Source organism: Coptis chinensis, chromosome 5 (assembly GCF_015680905.1).
Source record: "Coptis chinensis isolate HL-2020 chromosome 5, ASM1568090v1, whole genome shotgun sequence".
Lineage (NCBI taxonomy): Eukaryota > Viridiplantae > Streptophyta > Magnoliopsida > Ranunculales > Ranunculaceae > Coptis > Coptis chinensis.
The window spans coordinates 25,802,855-25,825,578 of NC_141460.1; positions in this window are offsets into that span (position 1 = coordinate 25,802,855).

Here is a 22,724-nt window from a genome sequence, read left to right on the forward strand (position 1 = left end):
TACCCGACCAACCACGTTCATTTCCGTTTTGAAGCAAACATGTTACATCATCTTCAGTTGGACTTCTCAGGTGGTACTGCACTTCAAAGCAGTTAATTATTACATTACAGAAATGGTGAAGTAAATCACGAGTCATGTTCTCAACAAGTTTTATCCAATGATCTAGAGAATTAGCTAGCTAGCTAGGCTACATACCAAATAAAAGTATTTGCAAAACATTTTTCATATTCAATAACCAAATCAACAATGTACACCATGCAAACCAAAAGCATCATATAACATGAAGGTTTAAGTAAGGATCGTCGTGCTTAGTAACAACTAACAACTTCTAAGCTACTACTGAAAAGGGGTATCCTCCTGGGAAATTGATGACAAAACTCACATGCTTTATAATTGAGTTTAGGAGAAAAATAATTAGCCATCAATCCTTGTGGTAAGTGTATTCTCTACCATCAGTGGATCCACACCATCGTGGAACTTACAATTGTTGGACAACTGGAACTAGTGCGCAACTAGAACTGTCTAATTTTGCAAATGTTGAATCAAGGTCGTCCCTAAGCACAGTCGACACAGGCGAGTGGTTGGGCCCCTCAGAAGTTGGTGCAAAATAAGGGCCCCATCCTCTAGAATTTTTAGTGTATATATTAGCTTATTAAGAACTACAACGTTAAAGCAAGATAGCCTAGTTAATTGGTAGTGACAATTGCATTTAAGTTTTAAGTGCGTAGTCAAGGGTTCAAACCTCCCTAAGGACTAATTTTACTTCTTTTATTTTTTTAAAAAAATTAGGATTAATATTTAAATTAGGGCCACGGGGTTGGAAGTCAGCTTGGGTCCCCAAAGTCTCAGGGCCCCCATGTGTTGAATAATCACATTTGTTTTATCGTTATTGTAAAAAAATCTGTTGATAAGCTCTGATAAGCGCCCAAAACTTTAGTTTAAATCCCTGCTTAATTGTATTTAAATTAGGCCAATTATGTTATTAATAATGTGAGTTTCTCACTATTTACTTGTTTTTGTATGTTATATGTCTTAGAGCTGAATATGCGTAGAAAAGACATCACTTCGCATGAAAAATGAGTTAATACGATTGATAAATAAGTTCTATGGTTAAAGCCCAAGTTTCAAGGAGAAAAAGCCTTTTAAAGCCTAGTCAAAGCTTGGAAGGGTCAACAGAACTTTAACATGATGTATCTTTGGACTCAGACCTTCGCATTAGGCCTATTTTATATCAAAATGACTAGCTCAGAAAGAGCTTTCTAATGGTCTAGACCTCGATCCAATTGGAGCAAAAAATAAATGAAAAAGGTATTGTAGTAAATTCCAATAGTTTGGGCCTTTTTGGACTTAATCCTTTGGAGTTAACAAGAGGTATAAAAATGAAATACAAGAATTGTTGATGAGTTAGTAACTTTCTACCAAGGGTTTTGATAAATTGATCTTTGAAAATTAATTGCTTTAGTAAGTCATTATTTCCTGACAAGTTACTTTTATTTTTAGTTTAGATAAGAAATTAGAAATTCTCAACAATTGTTTTAATATTAATTACCAAGTTAGCTATTGGTTTATTAAATCTCTTCTCCCCTATTTATTCACTTCAAAATATGGATTGATACCTCACTTACCGCTATTCTAATTATATTTTATTGATTATTTTGTAGTTTTTGAGATTTTTGTTGATTGACAAGTTCTAGACGACATAATTAAATATTCAAAGAATTTGTCCAAATCAAATGGCACCGCTACCAGGGACTTGAGAGAAAGAAAAAAAATCACCGCAAGCTAGTGCTCATTTAATTTTAAGTTCATTTTTTTTATTTTAGACTGAGAGAGCTTGGAGTGTGTATTGGTTTCTTTTATTTCTCGATCAACAATCAATAGAATAATTCAAGTTCCAAGTGCAATGGTGGTATATATTTCTTACCTTTTTATGAGTTCTAAACTCATGATGGGCAAAAATCTCCACCCTAATGGTGGAAGTTAAATCCCCTATCATAAATATATAGATTTAGTTTTATATGTCCAAATTCTAATTCTCCATATATATCTTGTTGTTTTTAATAATGTCCAATGATATTCTTCCAAAATAACTTAGAGAAAAATAATCATGGAATTATATCACCATTTGGGGTATTTTCCATTGTTTTTATCTAAGTTTACTTTTAAAGTTTGGTTTTGATGTTTAGTTATTTAACGTGGATGGTTTATTCTCCTTTATTATATGTGGTGATTTTCCATGCTTAGATAAATAAACATAAATGCTTGAAGAAATGGAGGACTTATTTATTGAAATATTATTAATATGAGACTAGCGTGCGTATTATTTGCGTTAATTGAAAGTCATCCATTAAATTTACAATTAGTGTTGGAATTTATTTGATTAAATTTATGAAAAATAAAGGAGAATAAATAATTGGAAATATAGAAATTATTTTTTTTTTAAAAAATAAAAAAATAAAAAATGGTGTTCTAGGTTTCAATATGGGATTCTTTTGATAATAAAGGTTTGATACCTTTTCGATGATGAAATAGGTCTAGAAGTCTCAATTTGGCTACATACTTTATTCTTAGAAATCTGAGTTAATTAGAGTGTAATAGACCTTGTGTTAGTTCATGAGTATCTTTGCATGAATCTTGTGTTGCATTTTATGAGTAATGAACTTCTGGAATCCAAAAGTCAGATGAATTAACTAGACAATACCTGTGAGTCTTAGCCAAATGCTTGTATTGTGTGTCAATTTTCTTGAGTGATGACACCATAGATGAAGTGTTTCTGAGTACAGAGATGCACACTTGTTCTTGCTAGATCACCACACGGACACCTAGGTAGAATTTAGGCCTTCTTTGACCGTTTGAGCTTGGTATATCCCACCTTCATATATCATTTCCTTAGAAGCCCTTTAGAAGCCTTGTTATTAAGCATTTTTTTTGTGAACCAAACTCCCTAGCCCATATCTTTTAACCCATAATATAGCTTACCTAAGTTGTTACTTGAGAGTTAGGATGATTGTGAAGAAAATAAAGTGTACTCAAAGTCAGTTGCTTCATGAACCAAAAAGTCAAAGTTTCAAGACCTTGCCACAAGTCAATTAAAAATCAAAATGGCAAGAAGATGTGCCCACTTCAAAAAAAAAAAAAAAAAAAAAAAATAAAAATAAAAAATATATATATATATATATATATATATATATATATATATATATATATATATATATATATATATATATATATATATCGATTATGGGCGAGGGTTACGTTTACCACACTTTTTATACCATAGTTTATACCATGCCCCACAACTTTACGTACCACGTAAATTATAACCTAATTTTTTGTAAATATGTTCAACTAACCATGAAGATCATCTATATTACATTTCAACTCATTTGATAATATTTAACTATGTCAAAAGATGATTGCAAAATCGTAAAATTTGAGCCGTTTAAAAAAAATCAAATTTGAGAACGATTTTTAACTAGGTTAGAGATTTCTAAATGAGACGAATTTTTTTGGAGATATTATCAATGGTTAGTAGATCATACCCACAAAGTATTAGCATTTAACTCATTTTGTAGGGGTGTGTGGTATAAACTATGGTATAAAAAGTATGGTAAACGGAACCTGCTCGATATATATATATATATATATATATATATATATATATATGGGTTGTTTTAAATTTGGTCCTTATTTAAAGTCTTTTTAGAAGCCGGGCTATATATATATATATATGGGTTAACTAGTATTACCCCCCTACTAGATGAGTTAATTAGGATTTTCCCCAACTAGATGGGGAAATTAGGGGAGTTGGGGGAAATTAGGGTCTCCCCCTGAGTACACACAAAAAAAAAACATCTAGTTTGGGGAAATCCTAATTGGCTCATCGAGTAGGGGGGTAATACTAGTTAACCCATATATATATATATAGCTCGGCTTCTAAAAAGACTTTAAATAAGGACCAAATTTAAAACAACCCACAACTTCACCTACAAAATGATTTAAAACTTAATCTTTTGTGCATATAATCTACTAACCATAAAGAACATCTCTACAAAAATTCATCTTGTTTGACAATTTTTAACATTGGTAAAAGATGATTGTAAAAACTAGATATTTCTAGACCGTTAGATATTTTTTCAAAAGTAGACAACAATATTTATCTAAGTTAGAGGATATCAAACGAGTTGAATTTTTGTAGAGATATTCTTTATGGTTAGTAGATCATATGCACAAAATATTAGGTTTTTAATCATTTTGTAGGTGAAGTTGTGGAATGTTTTAGATTTGGTCCTTATTTAAGGTTCTTTTAGGAGCCGGGTTGTATATATATATAAGCAACTCCCAAAATGTACAAAACCATAACTCATCCTAGTAGTTGAATTAAGGGTTGGTATTTTGTAGATATGATCTCCCCACCATGAATAACATGCCCACCAAATTTCGACTCATTCAAATATGTGTAACCTAATCAAATTTTGGACCGTTAGATAAACGTTCAAAATTGAACGCTAATTTTGACAAGGTTAGACATATCTAAATAGGATGAAATTTTGCTATCCATTATAAGAAGTTCATATCCACAAAAAATCGGGTCTTAATTCAATTTGTAAGTCGATGGAGTGGCTCGGGAGTCTCTCTCTCTCTCTCTCTCTCTACATAGATAAAAATTGTTGTCATCTATAAAAAGAAATCTAACGGTCCAAAAATGTCGAGTTTTTGCAATACTTTTTTGCTAATGTTGGAGGTTTCCAAATGAGCTGAAATTTTATGAAGATGATATTTATAATGAGTATATAATATCCATAAAATATTAGGGTTTAAATTATTTTCTAAGTGAAGTTTTACCTATGTACTTATTTTAAGTTAACTTAAGTAGCTACTTTTTAGAGAAAGAATGTATATATATAGCAGGTTCCATTTACCATACTTTTTATATCATAGTTTATACCACACCCCCTTACAAGATGAATTAAGTGCTAATAATTTGTGGATATGATCTACTAACCATAGATAACATCTCCACAAAAATTCATCTCATTTGGAAATCTCTAACCTAGTTAAAAGTTGTTGTAAACTTTAAAAAAAAAATTAACGGTTTAGATGTTTCAATTTTGCAATCATCTTTTGACATAGTTAAAAGTTATAAAATAAGATGAAATTTTATAGAGGTGACCTTCATGGTTAGTTGAACACATCCACAAAAAACTAGGTTATAATTCATATTGTAGGTAAAGTTGTGGGGCATGGTATAAACTATGGTATAAAAAGTGTGGAAAATAGAACCTGCTCAAAATTATATGTATAAAGATGTAAGGGATAACCCCAGTATGTATGACGAACACAGTAGATGGGTTACACTCGAGAGGAACTACTTGTTAAAGGTCGGTTTTCCAACCACAAGACTGTTTGCCGGTTTCCTAAAGTACTGTTGTCTCTTCCTTTCCAGTATTATAAATAGTAACTTGTTTATACAAGATTGTTGTGTTTTAGCACCAGGACATTATTGTTTCTTTATATTTATAATAGTAACTCTGGGACGTCACCCAAGTCGCGTAGGGGATCTGCACTGCTGTTTTAAGCAGGAAATACATTTTAAGGCCATTTTGCTATCCGTAAGTCGTTGACAGACGTGGTTTTACTATTATAGATACTGGAGATTTCTGATAATTTATTTTACTATTTATAATTCTAGAGAAGAAGATGCAATATCAATGATTACATCATGAATAACTTATTTATGTTTTATATGATTTTATTTCATTATACTCTACATGTCATTGCACTAACACCTCAACACCCATGGCATAGTCATCAAATGATGATATGAGTTCAATTAAGAACACTTAATTAATCAAGTACGATCTTGATATGCAGGATAAAATGAACAAATGGACGATTCCTAATATGGATCCCAAGACCATATATAGATATGGTAAATGGTATGAAAAGTTTACCAATAAAATTGTAGTAAAAACTATGGAGCAAACTATTAGTTTACATTCCATGAGTAATAACTTGAATTTATTAAATTCTCATGATTTATATCCTTATATGAAGAATTATAAATTTATTTATGTAGGATTAATACAGGTTGCATTTAGACCTTTAACCCTTTTGGGTATGAATGCTTGTATTCAAGCAACTTTAAGAGATGCTAGGTGTCTAGACTATTTATCATCTCTTATGGGAGCAGTAGAGACTAGTTTATGTCATGGACCAATCTATTTTGATGTAATAACTTAAGTTTGTCCTTAATGGATAGAAATTTTTATGATTCTTTATCATTGCAAATTCAGGCTAAAGGTTATAACTTTTTACCTGGATCTGAAGTGATTGGAATTACTTACAGAATTCACTATAAGGTGTTACAAACTTTAACTCCTAATGCACGACATAAAACTACACCAGGTAAAACTGTGTTAATTGATACAAATCTTTTAACTTTTAGTGTAGCAACACTTAGGATGATTCCTTGGATTGAAATTCAATTTCCAGAATCATGGACTTGTAGAAACACTGTTCAACCATAGCCAATCATTAATAATGATTTAGATTAAATTATTCAATCTACAGAAGGTGAAGTTATATTAAACTTTAAGAAACCTTTTGTTAGTAGAAGTTTGTCTTCGAGATTTTTTTATAAGATCTTTTTACCACAATCTTCTAGGCATTCAGTATCTGAAGCTGAATCGTTATCTCAGTACAATCAATCTGTAGAAGAGATTCGTATCTCTAATCAACAAATACCACATGATATTTACAAACAGAACGCTATGGAATCTCCCACCACATCAGAAATGGAATTTGCTTTATAATGGAATATACACCATATGAAACAAATGAATTTTATAAGTTAAAATATGAGGAGTTGAGTAAATATTTTACCCCTACTGAATTGAAACCTATTGTTAGAGATTATCAAAATAATTTTCAAGAATACTAATATTTTGATACTACTCTTGCTAAATGGTTTTGTCTTAGATATTTGTATAAACCCATTTCATACCCTTTAATCTTACATGTCTATACTCCTCGGTTTCATCTCGAAGATGAGAAATACTGGCTATTTTCTGATCAACTGAACCCATTTGGGTTGCCTACGTACCCCTCGGGGATCAAGCTGTGCCGTAGTTCGCCATCTCTCCTCCTTCTTTCTTCCCTCTTTTCCTCCTCTCTCTTTTAGTTGCCTCTCTCCTTCTTTAGGTCAAAGTCCTTGGACATGTCTTATATTGGGCCCATCCATTTGGCCCAATACATACAAGGTCCATTTCTCTCTATCTCACTCCTTTTTGGTCTATATTCTTGTGTTTTCCTTTTTCTCTAAGTGTTGTACTCTTGGGACTCTTCTACATGTGATGTCAGTAGTCATGAATATGGCTACTGTAGATACCCTCTCTTGGGTCCGTCGATAAAGACGGTGGACCCAAGAAGACCTTGACCTATAACTCCCCAAAACTCAAACAATTATACCTAAGATATGTGACTTTTCTGGAAAATTTTGGTAGAATCTCCTCTGTATCTTCAACCTTTCATAAATATAATAACATGTCATAACCTAAAAATTTAATAAGAATACATCCAAACCAAATATAAAACCTCATACCTCAGTCGTAAACCCAACTACTAAAAGATATACTGATTTGTAGAACCAGCTACTTAACCATCTCGACTAATGCCAATTAAGTCAAGTAACCAATCCTCGAACAAGAAGAAAATTATAAATATACAAACAATATTCCAGAAACCCTAATACACGACTTATACAATGCAACTAACATATATACATGTGCACGTTACCAGAATAACCTCAACAAAACTATCTAACCCTACATATTCTAAATACACCCATAAACGAAGGATTGATAAATGCCAGATCACTTGAGTACCAAACTAATATCGACTAAACAAACTAAACAAATAAAGATATCTCTAATATGGCAACCGAGTGGATGCAAAAATGACTAGAAATAATGACACCCATAGCAATAAATATTTAAGTTAAAACTTACTCTCAGTGCAATTCCCGCATCTGCCTATTTGTAACCAAATGATATACGTAAGGATCCAATATCAAACATATCACACAGATCACACTAAGCACTCTTTAACATATTTATATATATTTAATAACACAACAATCAAACATCATAAACAAAGAACTCTACGGGGTGGGTATCTACCTAGGGAAGCCACCCAGCATAGCTGCTTCCCTTTCAGGGATCAAGCCATACGTAGTTCTTCTATTTCATACTAATACACAAGGCTACCAAACTAAATAATACTAGGTCCTATACGTATTCAAAGCCAAGAATAAAATTTAACAATATCTATGCACAAACTAAAACCTTAGCTATAAAAGCCATAAACAACAAGCTATAAACTCCTGTACATACCATGCCATTAGAACATGAAATGGGATGATTAAATAAACAACCAATCACCTACACAACCACCACTCGACTCAAATATTTGGTCGTACCAATCAAATTGATTTTAGTGGTTAGATACATACATTCCAAACATGTCACACACCATATCGATAATGATAACTATGAATAGAATAGCAAAAGATGTTTATCTTGCAAACATGCGACAAACAATTGTCATTACATATATTTCTACTCATAGAAATTTTATCTTCTAATTAATCTTAAGAGACCTTTGTATCACTGTGTTGTTTTGTTTCTTTGGTTCTTATCTCCCTCCAAATAGATTCTGGGTACATGGGTCATACCCAAGCCCAAAGTAAGACAAGGCCCAGAAGCTAAAATTTAGGGTTTTACATGACCTCTCCTGTATTCGTACTTGAATTCCAAACCTTCGCAGTACCATATGACTTGATCTCACATTTTTTGTGTATTCCTCTAACACTAGCCGGATAACACGAAACATATCTATGAAGGGAGCATCCCTCCCCCCCCTTCCGCAATCTTTGGTAGTTGGGGGCAGCTCAGTTTGCCCCTAAGTTGATTCCTCAAAGGGCTCATCCAGTGCCCCCAGCTTGATCTTTTCACAGTTGAGGGAAACTCAGTTTGCCCCTAAGTTGATTTTTATGAAGGGCTCATCCCCGGCATTTATTTGCATTGGGGGGCAGGCTCGGTTGCCCCCAAATTGATTCCACGAAGGGCTCATCCCCCCGCGGTCTTTGGTAGTTAGGTCTTGAAGCTGTTTATGTACTTAAATATGCCGCGTGGAAAACGAGTCAAGATGATTGCTAGAAGAGTTGTATGTTTAAATCCCAAGAATCAAGAAGAAAAAGCTTTTTCAAGCCCAGTCAAAGCTGGGAAGTCAAAGTCAATTCGGATAGAAAAAGAACAGAAAATTTAACAGAACTTCAAATAGGTGTATCTTTGAACTTAGGCCTCAAAATTGGACCTACGTTATGTCAAAACTACCAGCTCAGAATAAGCTTTCCACCCAGCCTTGCCCTAATCAGAGCCATAAAAGTGGGCAAAAAGGGTAATGAAGTAATTTTCAGCAGCTGTGGCCCTTTAGATTTAACCTAATAGACTTTGGGCTCACATTAGAGGCCTAAAGTCCCACTTTTTGGCCCATGCACGAAAATATAACTCTAACCCTCTCCTATATAAAGAGGGTTAAAGCTAAACAAAACTAGGCTACTTTCCTATTTAGTTTAGTTGTAATTAGGGTTCTCTCTCTCTCCCTCTTTAGTTTAGTTTAGGTTTAGGTTATTTAGTTTTAGTTTGTAGCCTTCATTAGAACCTTTCAATAAAAGCTTTAGTTTATTCAATTCAATTGCCTTTTACATTATGTTTTATATTACTTGTTTAGTTAGTATGATTCGGATGACTCAAGGCTAAACCCTCAATTAGAGGGGGTTTATGAAGTCATGTGAGGATGATTGGTAATTAGTTTTGTTATTGTTTTTACAATAGAGTTTCAAGTTCAATTCTTATGATTGTTTAGAGATAAAAGTCATAAGAGTTGAACTAGAGTTTAGAGCCACCATCAAAGAGATTTGTGGTGGAGTTAAACTCTCATGCTAGTGGAACCTTGATCCGAGACGACTTGGTGTTCACTAGGGATCAAACAAGCAATTCGATAACTAACCTAATGGTCAATCGAATTGCGTGGTTGATTAACCATCTCTATATCTTTTTATCATCTTTAAATCACTGTTTTAATATCTTAAATTTACTGTTTTCATAGCTTAAGAATTACTCTCTCATTAGTGCAATAGTTAGCTAGTCTAAATTCATTTTAAGTGCGTGCAAGCAAGAGTGGAGAACACGATTACTCGCCTTTATCACATGATATTTAAGAGTATTATTAGTGATTGATATGCATGATTTGGTACTATTTTAACTACTGTTTTTACACTATCAAATCTTACTTATCGAATGGCACCGCTGTCGGAGGCTACAAACTAATTCGTTTATGGCGCCGCTTGCCATCTAGTTCATTTACGTTACGCGTATTTATATTAGAAAACACTATTTTTACTATTCATAAAACACACACTAAAAACACAATTCGTAATTTCTTTGAATTTTTTTACTACTGTTCAAGAGCATACGAATTGTGCAACCAACTCTCTGCCCTCCTGTGACCTGACCCTAAAAGTTTCAACCCTAGTTATTTACTTGCGAGCGCGTGCGCTTCATATTTGCCTTCATTGAGCACAACCCGAATTCTACTCAGGCGTGCACCGCGCCCAATTTACCTTAATTCTAACTGCGCACGCGCCTTAGGTTAATTAGGTTAAAATAATTTTTTAATATTATTTTCAATATTATCTCACGAGTACCGTATGCTATCAACTACAATTTTTTTTTTTTTTATATATATATATATATATATATATATATATATATATATATATATATATATATATATTTTTTTTTTTTTTTTTTTTGTTTTCTCATTCTAAATGGTGTCTAGAAAACTTAAAGAATTGGGGTTCTCTAATTAAAGAATGTGCATGCACGGACAACCTCCCTCAATTCTTAAGGGGCCTGGCCGTTGGTTTGATACAAAAATACAAAAAAATTAATTAATATTAGTTAGTAAGCCCACCCACTACCAAAGCCCGTTTCACAGGCCTGACATCCAAGCCCAACACGAAGCCCATAGTACTTAGCTTAAACCTTTTTCTATAACGTTAGCACTAATCAGGTTCAACTTTTTACAGGAATTCATAATCCACCTCATGTAACTGAACCAGTACTCGTATAATTGTTCAAGTAACATAGACGTGCTTCAAGGCTGTTGAAGGCGCTATTTATATGCGTAGCAAGGACGCTCCAGGTAACACCTCTATACATCCTCGAATTTACTATTAGAGGATTCTATTTCTAGTAATAATCAGGCTATTTTTGCATGCTCGTTAGGAATTGCCTATTAGACTTAAAACTTGCATGAGATTAAGATCTGGTACACATAAACCTGCCATATTAGTTTATCGTAGTCGCAGAAATAATCGCCTATCTAGAAATTCACCAATCACCACACACACACCACCTACACCTATCACCACTACATTTATAGGAATGGGTGAAGAAATAGTAGGGAGACCCCTATTTGATTTATATAAGGCTTTAAACGATGGACCTAAGTCCTGCATAATTCTTGCAGATACTACAGGAGATTTTAGAATCCCCCCAATATATTTAATCTGCTACCTATTTTCCATGGGTTAGACCATGAGAAGCCTTATCAACACATACGTAGGATACAAGAAGTTCTTACTACATTTCATCATCCTAACGTATGACCTGAACAAATAAAGCTCAGGGTGTTTTCTTTCACCCTAGCTGACAAAGCGGCTGCTTGCCTAACAGCACAAAAGCCGAACTCTGTCGACAGATAGGAAAAACTAGTAGAATTATTTATGGAACAATTTTACCCACCACAGAAGACTGATGAAATGCTATTACATATTCATTTCTTTCACCGAAAGCCTCAAGAATCTTTTTCTGACGCTTGGAATCGTTTTACTGATCTTCTAGTAGAATGTCCCCATTATAATCTTGGTAAAGACACACTAGTTCGTGCCTTCTTCAAAGGCTTATCCCAACATCATAAAGAGACTTTAGATATCATGAATGGAGGTAATTTCTTACGTAAAGGAGCCACAGATGCTTATAACTTTCAAGACAATCAATATAAGAAAAGTAACAACTGGGGAGGTAACAATTACTCCCGCTCCATTCCTTCTTCTTCTACAACTAAGGCAGCCAGTATGTTTGAGGTTAGACCCGATCCTAAACTTAGAACATTAATTGAATCCTTCATTCGTAAGGTAGATGCCTTTTCTGTAAATAAACAAGAAGTGAAACCCATTCCTGTCATGAATATAAACTCTCATCGCTGTAATTTCTATTTTAGTCTTGAGCATTCTGATCATTATTGTCCTCTTGCCTATGAATAACCACCACCACAGCCAGAAGATGTTAGCACTTTTAATATACCTAACGTACCTTGGAGACAAAATCCTAATTTTAGTTGGCGTAATAATCACCAGCAAGCAATAGCTCCAGGTTTTAATAATCAAAACGTTAGGCCCACCAATAAATATAATCAATATCAACCATGGAAAGGACAATGGGAAGGTAATTATAATAATAATAATAGAAGTTTAGTCCCGGTAAATAACAACTATCAAAATCCACCCATTAATAATGAATGTGAGATAGTTCTTGTTACACAACCCGTGGCAACTCAACCTTCCCAGCCTGATAGATTCGATGCATACATGCAAACTCAACAACAGTTATTATTAGCCATCCAAAAATCCATCCAACATTTATCCCAAGAAAAAACCCAACAAAAAGGCATGTTTCTAGGTCAACCTATACCTAATCCAAAATCAACCAACACATCCTTTGAATTAACCGATAATCCTAGTAATGAAAATTTAATACAAGGAGAATTAAAGGCCGTCACTACTCTCCTTTCAAGGAAAGTGGTTGACAACAAAGTAATAATGCTTGAGGATTCCCCACAAACTAATAAAGATAAAGGAACCATCCTAGATACCGTAGTTGAAACTGAAGGTCCTACCACTGTAAAAGTACCAGTTAAACCTCAACTGAAGGGGAAACCGACAACAGTTAAATAAAAGGGCAATATTCCTATTGACCCTTATGCTAAATATAAGGAAAAACCCCCTGTTTCCCTAGAGACTAGCTATGCTAAAGAAAGACGATAATTTTGACGATATTAGGGAAGTTTTCAAAAATTTAACTATAAACGTACCTTTCCTCGAAGCTATAAAATGTCTTCCAAAACACGCTAAGTTTCTTAAAGATTTGTGCACCACTTAGAGGAAAACAAACATACCTAAAGAACCCTTCTTAACAGAATAGTTTTCCTTTTTATCTGTAAGCACAACAGAATCGTTAAGTACAAGGACCCTGGTCGTCCCATTGTACAATGCACCTTTGACGATACTTTCACCACAACTGCTCTTCTAGATCTAAGGGCGAGTGTTAACTTACTCCCGTTTTATCTTTATAAACAACTAGGTATACACGATCTAAAAACGACTAAAATGACTTTGCAGTTAGCCGATCGTTCGATTAAGTATCCTAAGGGCATAGTTGAAAATATTCTTGTTAAAGTGCAAGACTTCTATTATCCAACCGATTTTGTCATTCTAGACACAGAAGTCGCCCATGAATCTGTTTCTATCATCTTAGGGCATCCATTCTTGGCAATTTCCAATGCCCTCATTAATTCTCGCGATGGTTCGATGTCTATTTCTTTTGGAAACCTTGCTGGTGAGGTAAATGTTTTTAAGATGATACAACAGACACCAGATACGACTATAGATGGCGAAGTTAGTGATAGGGTTATATACTAAAAGCATTACTTTTGTATTAACTCTAATTCTTTATATTTTGAATGAGAATCATATGGGCAAATATTATGCATATTATATATGTTATTAGTTATATGCATGTGTCTAATACTTTATGTTGTAGATGATATGGTGTGGACACACAGAAGATCATATCATCAGTACCTTATAAAGTATAAGTAATAGTTCACAACCTAGATGGATTTGAACAAACTATTGGTACGGTTGAAGTATAATCTAGTATTAGTCTATCTTGATTATAAGATTACACTAGTACACTTTGTGTGTATTGAACATGACTAAGTGAGGTTGTTTCTCTTTATACTGACTATATAAGAGAACAAACGCCTCTGTTATTATGGATGCTTGTCCTCCTAATCCGGATATAATAACGGGCACTTACGTGCATTGTACAATGCTTTAAATCATCAATGAGTGAGATTCATTTGTGAATCAACAAACTCAATGGATTGGATAATGACATTGTATTTAAGGTGTACTGTTGATTATAGAAGGAATCTGTGTCCTGCAAGAAGTCGGGTTGATGATGTCCCCTTGAGGAGCTCAAAAAGATTGTCATGTAAACCTTGCAGGTGGATTTATTCCGACATGACAATGAGGTTGAGTGGTACTACTCAAGGACATAAGAAGTTGATTAATGTAGTTGTCAGTAACTTGACTTAATCAACGAACATTCGATATCTTAAACACGGGGAGATCAACAAGCATATAATATGGAGCCCATAAATGCTGACACGTAATTTGGGATTAGGGCGGTAGTGCAATAATGGCCTTTAGTGGAATAAGCCATTTGTTAACGGACTTGGGTCGTGTGTTCTGGGCGAACATGGGAAGCCCAAGCCCGTCAGGAGACCCAACCCTAATTTCTCCTCATGGTCCCTATTGTAGCCTATAAAAAGAAACCACTTTCTTTGGCCGTTTTTTACACTTAGCTCTCAAGGTTTTTCTCAAGCAAAAACCGATCCAAAAATTCGGTTCTAAGGTTGTGTGAGAGAGAGAGAGAGGCCAAGAGAGAAAGAAGAGGTTGGAAGATCGTTGCCCACACAACGTCCACTCTGTGCATTGGAATACAACAGAAGATCAAGGGGTTGATTGTTGATTTCATAAATCTTAGTTTCTCAGAGATATCTTAGCCGGATTTACATGTATGTTTTGCAATCCAAAATCGTGAGAACCATTAATTCTGCTGCGCGTGGTTTTCACGATTTTTAGAAATATTCATTCTGAAATAATGGTTCCTATAGTTAGCATGATAGAAAGTCTCACTCTAGATTATTTTAACAAAACTTTTCCAAAAAATCAGATGCATCAATTTCTTTCATTTGGCAGTACTAAGGATTCTTACATCCAAGAAGTACATGCCCTCTTAGAATCTACTCCTATCTATGACTCCTCAATAGATCTAGCTCCTGAATTTAAAGAACTCATTCATGAACAAATCCACACTGTAGAGGAGGAAGACCCTCCTGAATCCCTCATTCCCACTCCTCCCACCCCTGAGCTTAAATCTCTTCCCGCTAAGTTAAAGTACATTCATCTTGATTCGGAAGGCACTCATCCAATTATTATCTCATCTCAGTTATCTGCTACTGAAGAGGCAAATTTAATTAGGGTTATTTGTGAACATCGTTCTGCGATTGGTTGGTCTTTAGACGACATTAAGGGTATTGACCCTAGCGTATGCAAACATCGCATACATTTAGAGGATAATGTGAAAACCTCCCGTGAGCCACAACGTCGTTTGAACCCTCCTATGAAAGAGGTAGTTAGAGTGGAAGTATTGAGATTACTTGATGCTGGAATTATATATCCTATCTCAAATAGTGAATGGGTGAGCCCAGTTCATGTAGTCCCTAAGAAATTCGGTGTTACAGTCATTTGTAATGCCGATGGTGAGTTAGTTTCCATCCAAGTTCCTATAACGTGGCAGATTTGTATTGATTATAGGAAGCTTAATACTATGACACGTAAGGATCACTTTCCTTTATCCTTTGTCGACCAAATACTTGAACGTCTAGCCGGCCATGCTTACTATTGCTTTTTAGATGACTACTCTGGCTACTTCCAGATTATTATTGACCCTGATGACCAAGAGAAGACTATATTCACATGTCCCTTTAGTACATATGCATATAAAAGAATGCCCTTTGGCCTTTGTAATGCACCTGGTACTTTCCAACGTTGTATGCTACATAGTTTTAGTGATATGGTGGAGAAATTCATGGAAGTGTTTATGGATGATTTTTCCATTCATGGTCATTCCTTTGAAGATTGTCTTTCAAATTTTTCTAAAGTTTTGAAACGGTGTCAGGAAAAAACTTAGTCTTAAACTGGGAAAAATGTCATTTTATGGTCACTAAAGGCATAGTTTTAGGTCACATTGTTTCTAAAAATAGAATTGAAGTAGATAAAACTAAAATAGATAAGATAGCGTCTCTGCCTATACCACGGACTGTCCATGACATTAGAACCTGATCAGTCCCCAAATGTGCATTTTATTACCTTTACAATGCTTCAATTATGCCCTTCTTATGCTTAATGAACAAACAACTTATAGATTTTGTTATCGTTTGTAGGATTTAGGCCATTTAGGGCGTATATTCTTAATACGTGCATTTTAGTGTAAAAAGTATTGCTATTGATGCTATTTGGGAAGATTACAACTTAGGAGCAAGAGTGCCAGAAAGTCAACAGTCCAAGTCAACTATCAAAGTCAAACTCTGAAGGACTCAAAGCCAAAAGCTGAAGACTCAAGGACTTAAAGCCAAATCAAGGATTCAATTAGATGGGCTTAAGTAAAAAGCCCACAAAGTGATTAATGGTAAAACAATAGTTTTACCTACGAATAAGTAACGAGACTCAAACGTAAGAAAAACTAAAGCTAAATTCTGCTAAGGGTTTGTCAAAGTTTTCTACTCTCGATGCTATCGCAATAGAGTTGGAGTAGAAGATTCGTTCCACCCCTAGTTCTTTAGAATTCAATGTTTTCTAAGGTTATCAGTCTATCCAAAGTTAATGAAAGTAAAGATGGAAATTATACTACGATGTGAATTATACAAACAAGATATGATAATTCAAACTACAGAATTTCTAATTTGACTATATGATAAGGAATTAGGGGGGAATTGATTCCACTTTAACTCGACTTAATTAACTAGCGAAGATTCGTCGTGATCCAAATTTCAATGCTTTCGCATAACAAAATGGTATTTCTAATCCCAAATTATTCATGGTAATCTCTACCAAATAATAACTAGCATGTGAAGCATTCAAACCCATTCTCATGGTGAACTAATTACTTTCTAGAATTGAATAGATTATCACGACGATTTCTAAGCTAACAAAATCAAGTTTTCATCAAGACTTCCTCAACCCCCTTCTAATGAAGGTTTAGCCTTGAGTCATTAAACTATCATTTCTATACGAACTTAAGCAAGACATGATATAAAGATTGTAAATATACTAATTTGAACTAATCAAGAATTCAAAACTAAATTAATAACTACAAAGTGATTAATAACTAAACGATCGAAATTTGATCTAATGAATAATAATCTAATAATTCCAATTGAACTAAAACAAGATTTAAAACTAATTTGGAAATATAATTATGATTTAACTAATTATCAAATGAAGACAACCTAATTTATGAATTTAAAACAGCTAAAACTAAATAAGAATTTAATCAATAACTAAATTGAGATGAAAACTAATACTTTATTGTAAAACTAAAGTTGATTCTCAATTGATAATCTACCTTGTTCTAACTAATCTATTGCAAAGTAAAAACTAGATCTAAAACAAGCTATTGAAACTAATTAATGGAGTCTAAAACTAGATCTAAAATTATTCGCTAATGGCTACCTAAAAAAAACTAGAATGCTTAAGAGCTAAGTCTTGTGTCTTCAAATGGAGGGGACAAGATCCACTTTTTCATGCATGAGCTGAGGAGCCATGTTTTGGGCGGAAAATCGAGCCCAAAGCCCAATTTCTTCAGTCCACAGAGGCCTTTACAGTTTGATTTTACTTCAACAGACATTTCATCTACTTTTGCTCCTTTGATTGAGTCAAATCTTGCACCATTGGAAAGCTCTTTCTGAGCTGATCGTTTTGACATAAGGTAGGCCCAATTCCGAGTTCTGAGTCCAAAGATACGGCCTTTAGAAGTTCTGCTGACTTTTGTACGCTGTTTCTGCTCGCGTCGACTTTGACTTTTCAGCTTTAACCAGGCTTTAAAAAGGTTTTTTCTCCTTGAATCTTGGCCTTTAATCACAAAACTTCTTAGCAACCAACCCTTGCTCCTTTATCTCACCAAAGTGACACATTTCTGCACATAATTAACTCCAATGCCTGAAATACATAAAAACACGTAATCAGTATTAACTCTTATTTATTATTCACATAATTGGTCTAAAAGTATTATTGTTAAGGGGTTAAAACTACAGTTTTGGGCTCTTATGAAACCACCCCCAAATAGCATTTTGCTTGTCCTCAAGCAAATATAAGAAATTAGAATAAGTGACCAAAAATGGAGTTCTAACTAATCTCATTTCACGAGTGCGATTGCATTGACCATATGCAACAAGGTCTTAAACCACTAGGAATTTCCTAGTGGACGAGTTATAGCCTTGTGAGAGTTTTCCAATGAAGGTATTCACAAACTTCATCTATACTACAACGACTAAGAAATAAAACTATTGTTTCCTTATTTATGTCTCAATTATCTATACATCTCACTAGCAATGAATACAGAATAATCAAGTCGAAACCTAAGCTAATATATGCATAATAATCAATCATCTACGAATAAACATATATACAATGAGTAATACTATTGAATGCACTAGCAGGTCCATTTCTGAAACTTTTGAATAACGTCCTTAAGTAGGTCTTCACATAAATCTCAAGACAAAAACACTCTGATTTTTTCCGCTCAAGTTTCGCTACTCCAATGTGCAGTGGGCAAATTTTACCTTACAATCTCAATGACACACAAGGAAGCCGAAGTCGATCAAACACATCTGCCTTTTACTATCACACTAACCTATTCCTAATTGAGCTAGAGGTCTTATTTAGGTGTTGCGGGGATTAGAAGATGGTTTAAGAAGGAAGAAAATGGATATTCAAAAAGGACAAGTCTGAGATAATAGGGTCTTCATATTACGTAACTAGAGAAACCCTTGTTCTTTTGCTTTTATACTTTGTTTCCATCCTTAGCCTTTTTATTTTGGCTTTTTGACTCCTTTTATTCTATTTATTTGGAGTTTTTATTTTGTTTCTATTTTTATTTTTCTTTTCTTTTCTTTTCTTTTCTTTGGATGGAAACTTCTTTTCTTTTTCTTTTCGGAAGCAACTAACTAATTTTTTTTTTGTTTACACAGGTTTTTCTCTTCTCTTTTCTTCACTCATCCTATTCTCAGACTCATTCTAAAATGGGTAGGTCTTTTTTTTTTTTTTTTTTTTTTTTTTGTAAAAGGGTAAAGGAATTGTGGTTTATGAAAGGCTAAAGAAAGGCTCAGAGGGGACACTAGCAGAAAATAATTTCATAAGGTTTGAATTTCTGGCTATATCGATCCGAGATGGCCTAAATTCTCGCTTAGGATATGGTATAGTGATCAAGCAAGTGGACGTATGATTTCTCTATCCGGATTTTATTTCTCCCTTGTGTCATTCTCAAATGTTTCACTCATATAAGGCTTTAGGCTATATTCTCACAGGATTTGTAGAATAAGTACTCTAGTCTAAATTTTATAAACTTACTGCCAAACAATCATAGATACTCATGTAATATACTTATAGATAGATGCAAAGATTATTACGTACATATTAACCTAAGTTTCTAAAAACTATTCTAATGCAAAAGCTAACGTGAGACTACTAGATTATTAAGAGCATAGAGAAAGAAAACAATACCAATATTCCTAAGTGTATAGCATAAACTTTTTATTTATATTTTTGAATTTTTGAAATTTTTGAATTTTTATTAGAAAACAATTGCATATTATACATATCTATATTCTAACAGATGCCTTCATTACACGTGTTTCTATGCCACCCCCAAACAAGAAGCATGCTTTGTCCTCAAAGTATTGAAATAAAAAGGGTAGAAAAATACCATAGAAATGCGTGAATTCTGGAACATCTGCAAAACAAGGTTAAAACATATTAATATAGAAAAATAAAAACAGACGCAACTCTATATGAGTTCCACCTGTTATGGGGTTATAAGAAGTAAATTGCTTGGGACATAAGAAGACATTAACTGAACTAAAAACTTACCTTATCTCCCACGTTTAAGCATTGTCCGCATCCTTTTCAAAGAAATGAGGTTCCTTCGCGTCCTGCCATGCCATGATAACTTGCCAAGCTTCATGTCATTTATCATCTACAATCGCTAACCTATTTAGCGCCACTTGGTCGGATGGGGTGTGATAAGAGCCCAAAACTGTAGTTTTAACCCTTTAACCATCATACTTTTAGACCAATTATGTGAGTAATAATTAAGAGTTAATCGCGATTCGTGTTTTATGCATTTCGGGCTTCAAAGTCCATTATGTGCAGAAATGTGCCACTTTAGCGAGATAAAGGAGCAAAGGTCGGTTGCTAAGGAGTTCTGTGATTAAAGGCCAATTTTCAAGAAGACAAAGCCTCTGCAAAGCCCGGTCAGAAGATGAAAAGTCAAAGTCCACGCAGGCAGAAGAGTGCACAAAGTCAACAGAACTTCCGAAGACCATATCTTTGGACTCAGACCTCGGAATGAGGCCTATCTTATGTCAAAACGACCGGCTCGGAAAGAGCTTTCCAATGGTCTAAGCCTTGATCCAATCAGAGGAGTAGAAGTGGATGAAAAGTCTGTTGAAGCCAACTGCAGCTGAAGAGGCCTTTTTGGACTGAAAGAATTGGGTTTTGGGCCTGATTCTCTAGCCCAAAACATGGCTCCAAGCCCATGCACGATTTTTGGATCTGGATTTATAAAAACAAAAGCTTAGCTCTTTGTTAATGGTAGAAAATTAGGTATAGAATAGTAGTTAGTTAATGGTAGATAATTAGACCTAGAAATAGATTAGATTAGTAGCCTCCATTAATGAATTCTAGATCTAGTTTTTCATGCAGATTAATTAAGTTTAGTTCCATTTCAATTATTGTATTAGATTAAACATTTGAATCTTGTTATTCATTTTGATTAGATCAATAAAGTAGTATTTTTATCAATTTCGATTTTGTCATTTCCATTCCTAGATCTAATTTCAATTCCTGTCTTTATTTCATTTGAGTCATTAAATTAGATTTCATTATTGTTTAATTAAGTAAATTTCAATTCTTTATATCATGTTTAGTTTAAATGTAATCGGAAATGATTGCGTAATGATTCTCGGCTAAACCTCCATTAGAGGGGGTTGAGAAGCCTTGATGAAAGCTTGATTCCGAATATCGTAGAATCGTCGTAATTTCCTTTCCACTCTAGAAACGATTAGTTCACCATGAGAATGGGTTTAATCGTTCACATGCTAGTTATGAATTGGTAGGAATGCCATGTGTAATTAGGGATTAGGAAGAACCAATTGTTCTGCGAAGCATTTCAATTTGGATTACGACGATTTGTCGTTAATAGGATTAAGTCGAGTTAAGGTGGAATCAATCCCCCTCTAACTCCTTATCATAGAATCAACGTTGCATTCCATTAGTTATTCCCATCGTCGACTAGTTGAATTTTGTGGGTAGTTGCATCGTAGTCTAGTTGCCTTATTCGTAAATCTCTCATTGACTTTAAGTAGAGTACTTACACGTGAGAACATAGCATACGAAAGGACTAGGAGTGGAACGAATCACTCTACTCCACTCTATCTCATAGGATTGAGAGTAGAAACTTTGATAAATATAAGCATCATAAATTAGTTTTAGTTTTACTTGCGTTTGTAAGTTACATCGCTTATTTCGTAGGTAAAACCGATTCATTTTATGTTTTATCAAATGGCGCCGCTGCCATCTTAGTTTCACTTTCGTATTGTTTTCGTAGTATTAGTACTGTTCTTAAAGTCCCATTTCACCCACCCACCCTTGTTTGATTCATACTGTGGTTGTCCATTTCAAAGTTGAAAAATTCCGGGTAAAAATTACCTTGGCCTGGTAGCTCTCTCTCTTGAGTGTGACCCGCCCTAACTCACTGGACATAGAGCGACCGCCCCCATGTGGGAGCGACCAGCGCTTAAAAAACAATTGTAATTTGAAAATTACTTTCGGGCTTAAGCCAGCGCTTCTATCGCGGCCTTGGCTAGCAATGTTAAATTTTTCGGATTTTCGGCGGTTTTGACTCGAACTTTGCTCTTTCATATTTTTCGGTGTTCTAACCTGCTATATATACACGAACAAAGCGTAAACAAGATGTTATTCATAAAGCGAAGCAAGGATGCAATCAGGTATTCCTTTCTTCCACACCTCGCTCTCTGTTAGAGGTTTATACTAGTATATCGAGAATTGTTTGGAGTGTTGATGTGTTTAGCTAAGTTTGGTTTTAGCCTTGTATGAGATTAAAGGTCCGGCGAACAAAAACACCGAACGTAATTACACAACAACGTCAACAAACAAGTCTATCTAGTATACCACCCACTACACCTCTAGCTACTATTTCACACACATCACGACCTGACACAATGCCCGACGAGAGAGAGAGGCCTCTCTCGACTTCTACAAAGCCTTGGCGATAGCCCCAAATCTTGCATCGTTCTAGCAGACCCGATTGGGGGATTTCGAATCCTCTCAAATATTTTTAATTTGTTACCGTTTTTCATGGATTAGACCATGAAAAACCCTATCGGCTTACACGCGTAGGATTGAACAAGTCTTAACAACATTCCACCATCCTACGGTTGGTGCGGAACAA